We start from the raw sequence: 9,827 nt of genomic DNA on the forward strand, positions 1-9,827 counted from the left end.
GAGCGGGTTGTACAACGCGCTCGTTGGCTGCAAAATGCACATCTGCAGTCGCTTTTCAGGGAACTGACAGAGCGAAGCATTGGCGGCATAATTTTAACTGCCGCTAGACCGGGATTCGAACACCGGTCTCTCGTGAGGAAAACCTATGATTCCGCCACTGAGCCACAGGGGAGAACACAAAGGCTTTCGGATGCACGAGCATATAAGAGCGTCAACATGTTTTCTTCGGCGTTTGCTTGCAGGCGCGCTTGTATCAAAACAAGCTCGTTTGCTGCAATATTGATATTTCCAGTCGCATGATCAGGGAACTGGGAAATGTATGAGAAATTGAGGGTCAGTCCATCCTCGGAGGGACTAAAACACTCCTTTCGCCGGTGAGTGATGCATGAGTGGGGCTCAGAGGCAGGATAGCTTTCTTATAACATAAAGAAAAACTAACCCCGACCGTCCGCTTCCAGCCTCCCTTGTGAGCGGCGCAGTTTGCGCGGCTTGAACAGAGGGAGAGAGAAAGCTAGCCCCGTGACCGCCCGCTCCTGACATCCCCTGTGAGCGGCGCGGTTTGCGCGGCTCGAACAGAGGGAGAACAGGTATCGTACCCAAGCAGGCAAGGCAAGCAGGCGAACCGGCAAGCTTTGCGGGTTGGGGGGGGGGGGGGGGCGGAGGAGCAGTCTCGGAGAAGGATGCCAGGTGAGTCCTCAGAGTCACCATAGGCAGTAACTAGCTCGCAGTGAGGGCAGTCGCCGTCAGCGAGCGCGAGAGCTGCGTGATCAGGAAAAGGGGCGTCTTGAAAAAGACGCCCAGCTCTTTTAGTGCAATGAGAGTGTGTGTCGCAGCGGCGAGCACACACACATACATAAACACAGTAGCAGAGAAAGGATATAACGCCGGATAGCGCAGAAGGAAGGCAAGGAAGGCGGCGCGGCCAGCGACTTCAGTGACTCGTCCCGCTGAAGGTGCTCTCTTTCAGACGGCGCGGCTTCTTCTCCAGCTCCAGCGATGCGTGTGCTTCGCTTGAAGGATGAAAAATCAGATAATAGCTGCCTGCGAGCGGTATTTATAGGCCTAGACCACGCCCATTTCGGCGGGACGTGACGCAGCGGGCGCGAAGTGCCCTGATTGGGTCTGGCGTCACGCCAGGCCTCGCTCGATAGGCTGCTGCAGTTGCCGCAGAGCAGCCAATAGGCGCGCGAGCTGCCTCGCCTATGTCTGCATGCTGCCGCAACGCGTTTTGCATTATTACAAAATTAAGGATAATTTTTGGCTTCAATATCTCACGGAAAAAGGATTTTCCCCTAGCGTAAGATATCTTACGCAGTACGAGAGACCTCTCGTAAGAGAACAATGTCTTACCAGGGTTTTTCTCAGTTGTGCCATTCTTTATCATAAACTGACAAGTCGCCTTCGCTTCCTCCAAATTTTTAGACAATGTTTCCACAGATGATTTAAGCATACTATTGTTAGTTCTAAGAAGTGAAATCTCATTCTGCATCTTGATCTTTTCTTCTTTCCATATCGTTTCACTAGCCAGGTAATTTTTTGTAGAAATTACCCCAACACTGAGTCGCTCATTTTCAGCCTCTAACTCATCTACTCTCCTCCTAGTTACTTTGTATGAAGCAAAAAGTGCTTGAAGCGCATTAGCAATTTTCCCATTTTTGTTCTTAGGCATTTTGGGATCATTTTCAAACTTAGAGATAGCCCACTTGAACGGTTTATCAACAATATTCTCTATTCCATCAAACATTCCCTGAGAACCGTGTTTAGCGATGTATTTAACAATAATTTCTTCCATTTTCAAAAGTCTTATCAAGCTTTAAAATATCTCGTGATCTAATAGTTATTCACAAAGTCTGATTTAAATGACTACACGTTATCTAGTTCCTTTAAGATATCTGTTAGTCTAATTATTCACAGCTCCAGTACTTCGGACACAAATGATCAAAATAGCCACACTACCTGAGGCTTCTAAACTTAACCACAGCCACAATCCATTGGTCCTTAAATTTCGTTACACAAAACAGTTAAGAAATGCAACACTGTCACAGTACGTCGGACAAAACCACACTATGTCTGGTTTTATGTTATATTCTTAAAACAACTTGGCCACAGTACGTCAGGCTTAAACAATATCAAAAAAATTAACACTGTCACAGTACGTCGGACACAACCACACTACGTCGGGTTTTTATGTTATTTTCTTAAAACAGCTTGCTTATCAGTACTTCGGGTTCAAACTATATTTATGAATTTGTAAACAATGCCACAGCACGTCGGGCAAAGCCACACTGCTTCGGGTTCTTTGTTTTAAACTTCACAAAGTCACGGCACATCAGACTCACTAGTCTAGCCTATGCTATAACACACAATAGTTGTGAAATAATTCTGTGACCACACTGCGTCAGGTCTATTCAATTACTTTAGAATTTCCTCAGAATTATTACAACTTCACAATCGGTTTCAAGTACATTAGAAACATACACATTTGTTTCAGTTACTTTAGAAACAACCAATCTGAAATAACTCTGTCACCACACTACTTCGGGTTTATTCAATTACTTTAGAATCTTAACAGAATTATAAGAGACCAACACCAAATTTCAGTTACTTTAGAAACTTTACACTTAAGCACTTTGTTTCAATTACTTTAGAAACAACAATTCCAATACAAGTCTGCTATACCACACTGCTTCGGGCTTATTCAGTTACGTTAGAATCTTTAACAAAAATTTACGGAATAGGCTTAAAACTCCTCCTGCTAATACTGAATAAACCAAATTCGATCTCTTCTGTCCTTAATTTTTCTTTTCTAGATTTTTTTTAAACCGAGGAATTCCTTGACAAAAACAGCATAAATGAAAGAAAACAGCTTTTTCTTACCTTTTCCCTTTTTTGTTGGAAATCCGTCGACTCCTGGGTCTGGCTCGCCAATGTAAGAAAAAATGAAGTGGACGTCGAAGATCTCAAAAAACGAAGTTTATTACAGCATAGTAGTGGCAAGGTACACGAAGCACCTTGGGTTCACCGGCGTCAGAATGAACCCCGAACATACCCCATCCTAAACCTTTTATCCTGGTCTTAATGTAAATGAAGTTGCTCTTCTTGCAACAGCTGTGGTCTGTATGTTAATGAAATTGAGACACCCCATGGTCCCTAGTGTCCCACAGAAGGTTCTCTGTTATTCTTTCAAATAAGAACAGCCAAAGGTTAAAGTGATAAGATTGTTTGAAGTCCCTTTAATCAAGATGGTTCTCGATTGCCCTCAGTCACTCCCAAGCTACAGTATAGGTGACACCTGTGCCTCTGTGCATATTACTGAGATTGGATGTAATCGTCTCTATATGATAATTAAGATCTTTTAAGTGAAGGAACATTTTGATATATATATATTGGAGTTGAAGTGGTTTGGAACAGACCATAATTTCTTATAAAAGTCAATGAAAATGCCAAAAGATCTAAGCTACACGCTCAATATTATAGACTACTTTGAGTAGTTTTAATTCATAAACCCAGAAAGTTTTATGTTCACGGCCAGAAGATAAATTTTCTTGGAGTTTGTAAACGGGATACCCCTTCTTGACTGTGATTATCTTACATTTATTCGCTGGACGAATGACTGATGACTAGACCAGTTACAGAACAAGGTAATCTCGATAATTGATAAAGTAAATGTATATGCGATTTATGAATTATGACCATGAGTTATGATTATTAATAATTCCAAATTCCCTATATCCTTGAGCTAATTCGTATTGACCCAGAGTCATATATACAGTTTACGTTACAGGAGTTTGGAAAACTCCCAGAGAGAGAAGTGAGGCATTTACCACTTCTAGAAGATCTGCTTCTAAGCTGTTTAACACACTTTTGAAAAAAGATGTGGGAAGTGTGTCAAGGGCGCATGTTGATGTTTTAAGGTGCTGTACGGTTTCTTCCAAAATGTTGCCATCAATTTCTTTGAAATCAGACAAAGTGACTACTTTCTCAGGTGGTCTGATCTGTCTGACCCCAGCGCAACTCAAGGATGTGCTGATCACCTTTCTGATATTATTGATTTTCTCAGAGAAGAAAGAAGCAAACTCACTGCACTTGTTGTCTGAGAGCATTTCACTGGGAATCTGGCTTGGGGGGTTTGTCAGTCTCTCTACAGTAGCAAAAAGAGTGCGTGTGTTGTTTAAATTGCAGTTTATAATATTTGAGAAGAAAGTCTGTCTAGCTTTGCCTAGTTCCATATTGAAAGCATGAAGGCTGTCTTTGTAGATGTTATAATGGACTACAAGTTTTGTTTTCCGCCACATGCGCTCTGCTTTTCTGCATTGTCTTTTCATGTTTTGCACTGCTGTTGAGTTTCTCCAAGGTGCTTTTTGTCTGCCACTCTTCTTCCTGACTTTCACAGGAGCAATATCATCAATTGCACTTTTAACTTTTGAGTTAAAAGAATCAAGGAGAAAATCAACAGAGTCAGCAGATATGCTTGGTGTTAAAGATATAGCCTTCATAAATAGTACACTAGTGTTCTCATTTAAGCATCTCTTCTTGACAGACACAGATCTAGCTTCAATGGCAGGAGAGATCAATATATCAAAGATAATACAGAAATGATCAGACAGTGCTACATCCTTAATAACAATCGATGAAATGTTTAGACCCTTACTGATAAGTAAATCTAGAGTGTGTCCGCGATTGTGTGTGGGTCCATGTACATGCTGAGTCAGATCAAAAGTTTTTAAAACAGTTTTGATTTCTTTTGCCATATTGGTTTCTGCATTATCTATGTGAATGTTAAAATCTCCAGCAATGGCAAAACAGTCAAACTCTGAGGTAATTGTTGATAACAGTTCTGTAAAGTCCTCAGCAAAGGCTGGAGAGTATTTTGGAGGCCTGTAAATAATGATGAGTAAAATGCGTGGAGCACCTTTTAACACAATACCCAGATATTCAAAAGACGTGTAATTCCCAAATGATATTTGCTTACATTGATAGATATCTTTAATTAGAGCAGCTAGACCCCCACCTCTCTTTACAGCTCTGCAGACACTCATGAAAGTAAAGTTAGGAGGGGATGTTTCATTTAGGACTGTTGCACTGCAGCTGTCTTCTAGCCAGGTTTCATTTAGAAGCATAAAATCCAGGTTGTTTGTGGTTATTAAGTCATTGACTAGAAGTGATTTATTTTTAAGTGAGTGGATGTTTAAAAGAGCTAACTTAACAGTCTTACTTTTTTTCCCTACACCAATCTTAGTTAGACGTGCAATAGGCACCAGATTAGTTGAGTTTGCTGTACGGCTATTGAAGGCCTTAGACTTTCTATATTGTAATAGAACAGCAATAGAGAAAGATACAAGCACACTGGGTTCCCGCTTGTTCTGTAAACATTTGAGAAAGTTACTGTTATCATAGCGGGGACCCGACACATATCACTGAGAGCTGGTATCAGTTGTTTTTGGTTCACCTCGAGCAGATGGAGGAGGGTGTGGGCCCTGGCGTTGTGGCAGAGGCCGAAGAGCTCTCACAAGAGGGGGAAGGCGAGCTGCAACCACAGGCTTTGGTGGAAGCGGTGCCTGCCGTTTTTTGGTTGATATCTGGGGGCTTGCAGCAAAAGAGTGGGATAGTTTGGTTCCAGCATACACCAGTTCTTCCATTTTCAAAGGGGCTGTTGCTCAGGTGTTATCGGAGGCTGTGATATGCTGTCCTGGCTTCCCTGGCTGTTTTCCAGGAAGTCGTCCTTGGATGCTGAATCTTGGAGCAGTTCTGATATGTCTGTCTGTGGTGAGCTTTGTGGGCAGGGCTCAGCTGAGATTGTGTCCGTGAGCAGAGGTTGTTGTGGCTCAGTGTTGTTATCATTGTCCTTGTGTGATATGTCAACATCATGTCCATTTTGCTGCTGAAGTGAAGTCCTGTGGTCATTCATACTGTGTCCAGGTGTGTGTGTGCCATTCAGATTGAGTGGATTGGCACAGATTGAGTGGATTGGCACACACTGCAGAAGGATGATTGAGGGAGAAGTAGATATTGTCCTTTAGCACTCTTGAGCCAAGTTTGTTTGGATGGCGGCCATCCTGATGAAACAGTTGTCTCTGACTCCAGAAGAGATTGAAGTTGTCAATAAAGTTCACTCCTTTTATATTGCAGGTTTTTTGCAGCCATGTATTAAGCCCAAGCAACCGTGAAAACCTGTTTGTTCCTCTTGCTGGGAGTGGTCAACTGATGAATGTCTGAACTTTCAGTCTTTTAAGTGTTTCAAAAAGTTAATTGAAATCCTTCTTAAGGAGTTCTGACTGCTCTTTATGAATATCATTCTTCCCCACATGAATGATGAGTCGATTTGCAGTCTTATGTTTCATCAGAATGTTCTGAAGTTCCCTGTTTATATCAGAAGTTGTTACTTGTGGAAGGCAGCATGTAGTTGTATCCCTGCTGCTAATGTTTTCTGATTATGGAGTCCCCCACTATCAGAGTCCTGGGCTCGGCTGCGCTCTGAGCTGAGTGCCGCTGTCTGATCGACCTTGAGCGCCAGTTAGCATCAGTGTTAGCTACTGGCTGATACAGTCTGTGTTCGATCACATTCATCATGTTTGGAGATTCCTCATTTACATTCATTAGTACTTCAAATCTGTTCTCAAGATTTATAGGTGTTGGTAGGAGACCAGTGTTTGCAATCCTTGTCAGAGCTGTATCTGGGGTAGAGGATGCTACTGCGGCAATATGTGAGGCTCGTGACAATCTGATGTATCGAATGCCTTTGGGTCTCGCTCCCTGTTTGTGCCATCGATTTGTAAGTCGATCGGCTTGTTTCTCTACCTGTCGAGGAGCACTAGTTTCATGGGACTCATCAGCTATATGCTGAGGGTGTCCATGATGAAGCTCTGTTGTGTGTTCCGTCTGGTTTGGTGGTCCCATAAATAACTTTGTTTCAAGAACTGCAATCCTTTGTAAAAGTCTGTGGCAGTTAGTGCAGCAAGTAGATTCCAGAAGAGGCATTTTCTGTCTTATCCTTGTAGGCAGTTGTGTTTTCCTTTCCCCGGAATGTAAGCTGGTCGGGTAGAAGAATTCTGCTTTTTTGTAGTAATCCAAACTTTGTCGTTTGAGCACTGGTTTGCTGAAGTTAAAATTAGGTGATAAAAGGAGCTAAAATATAAAAATATAGAAGATAAAATATAAAAGCGATAGAGCAAAGCGCGGAGCAGTAAGCAAGAGCGTCCGAACGGTAGCTGAGCAGGAAGTAAAGGAAGCTGATAACTTCTGGATTTGAAATACAAATAGTGAGTATGTATTTGTGGTATAGCCTACAGCAGCGGATCAGTTACGCACTGCAAACGCAGCATATGTGAAAGCACTATTGCACGTGCTGCTCCTGCACTGTATACGCACTGCAACACGCACCGCATACGCACTGCACACGGCGTATGTGTGAAACGGGCGTAAGCCAACAACCCAACCAGTCTCTGTCCTGTTCCACATTCAAATGTCGTGCCACTTTACATTTTGGCGCCTACTGGATGCGCGCGACGTGCGTACCTGACTGTCCCGCGTTTATAATTGTCGTAAAACATACCACACGGACAACATACAGGAGCATCAAAGAAACGAAGTACCCACGAAGTTCTCTATTTGAGGTAAGCTAAACATGTAACATTTGTATTTTATTTAGGAACATTGACATCATCAGTCTTTACTGTTCTAGCCAAAGTTGTACAGAACTGTTAGTTTACGAATGTAGCTGACATGACATGGTGTTTGTGTTCTTTGCTTTGCGCAACTTTATTTAGATGAAAACTCGTTTCAGCAAAAGAGCACACGGTGGAGTGATGGAGGCCAAGGAAAAAGAAGTACAAGTTGTGGATGATGCGATTGCGAATGATGGCCTACAACAAGATGTGGATGTGGTCCCTGTTGGGCCAAAGAGAAAGAAGACAGTTGAACATTCCCCGAGGAAATTATGTAAGTCATTTTTGTGTTAATACTTTAACAACCAGTGCTTAATTAAAACCTGTAGCTTAGTGTTCTAGCCACTTTGTCAGCAGATTGCCAGCATGTGTTCAATCTGTATTTGGCTGATTGTGGCACATCATATTTCCTATTTTTATTATTTTGTTGATATTGTATTTTTTGGTAATTGTAGCTTAATAGTGTTGTCCCAATATTAAAATTGCAACCAGTCCAAATACAAGTAATTTTACACAGTTCTCCATACCAAAGTAAACATGTTTAATTTAGTTTATTGTCAAAATTCTGTCTAATAATAATAATACATATTATTTATGTTTTTGTTGTTATTGCATCATGGATATATATATATATATATATATATATATATATATATATATATATATATATATATTAGGGGTGTAACGATACGCGTATTCGTATCGAACCGTTCGGTACGAGGCTTTCGGTTCAGTTTTCGGTACGCATTACGTACCGAACGGTTCGTTGGACCATTTTTTCTGCCGACCAAAATTTCGTTATTTCAAATGAAGGCGCGTCGCGGGTGGCAAGCGCGCTCATAGAGGCTGGCGCGACCACAACATCAACTGGCAAATGCAATGTAAGGAACGAAACTGAGCTACTCTTATTGTGTTTGTGTGGACCGTTTATCAGTTTTGACTTGTGAAGCGGGACTCGCGAGCCCTATGCATTTGAATTTCAAATGCTTTTTCAATTCGCCACTGAAGTAATAACATCGCTGCAAGATCTAGTGAGAAACATGCACATTTCTCTGTTATTAACGGATCAAACAGCGCAGACGTGGAAACCAGGAAGAAACATCGTGCTATGAATGAACTGGCCGGTGTCCACAGATCAGCAACATTCACCGTTGAAGACTCAAATTTCATCATTTAATATTGTTTTTAGTATTATTATTACTTTTTATTAATATTCATAATCAGTAGTATTATGTATCTCTTTTATAATCTTTATATACATTCCTAATTATTTGTACTCATTGTATTTTGTGAATATGTGGGAGAGACTTTGGGAGACTTTGGACTTGAGTGTGTGCTGCTGGACTGAAATGTATATGTATTGTTTCACCAAGCATAGCATAAGGGGAATACATTCCAACGTTAATGGAAACCATATGTTCTTCTGCTGAATGTATGTGTTCCTATAGTGATGTAGTTTTTTCCTTGGTCAGTGGTATAAAAACCAAGCCCTTTTGTCCGAAAATCAGGAAGAGATGGAAATGTAGAGAAGATGACTGAGAAGCTGAATTAGACCTTTGCTTGGTCCATTGTCTCTTCCTCCTATGTTTTATATTAATTAAATAAATAAGAGATCTCTTGGCAAAATCACTGGTGTCTGTTTCCATGAAATCAAACAACAGGGGAAAGCAAGATTTTTAAATCAACAATTTGGCGTCACGAAGAACAGGATTGCATATCCAGGCATTGGTCTAAGTCATTAAGGTAAGACTTTTCCCTTTATATTCTAAGTCTGCCTGATGATTAGAGACAATGACTGTAACTGCTAAAAAGAACTGTGTTGTTTAAGGAACCTGTGGTTTTGCCAATGAATATAAGACATAGTATAATACAAATTAAAAATTAAAATAATTCAATTTAATTTGGCTTCTTTAAGTTTCTCTGAAAAGTAAACCTCTAAAATTATTTGATATGCTGGGATTGAGATGGATCTTTTTTAGAAAAAAGACCATCTAGTCAAAAATTTGGGAGAATTAGCTGTAAGACGGTAAAACTATAGATATTTGCTTGGTTCGGCACCGTTTGGTGTTAGGGGATATGGCGGGACTGTAAAAACGAAGGCAGAGTAATCCCTAAAGTATACCCAGCACGGAAGATTCGTACTCAGAAGGAGGCGAGGAGGTG

Source organism: Leuciscus leuciscus, assembly GCF_965113295.1.
Source record: "Leuciscus leuciscus genome assembly, chromosome: 10".
Lineage (NCBI taxonomy): Eukaryota > Metazoa > Chordata > Actinopteri > Cypriniformes > Leuciscidae > Leuciscus > Leuciscus leuciscus.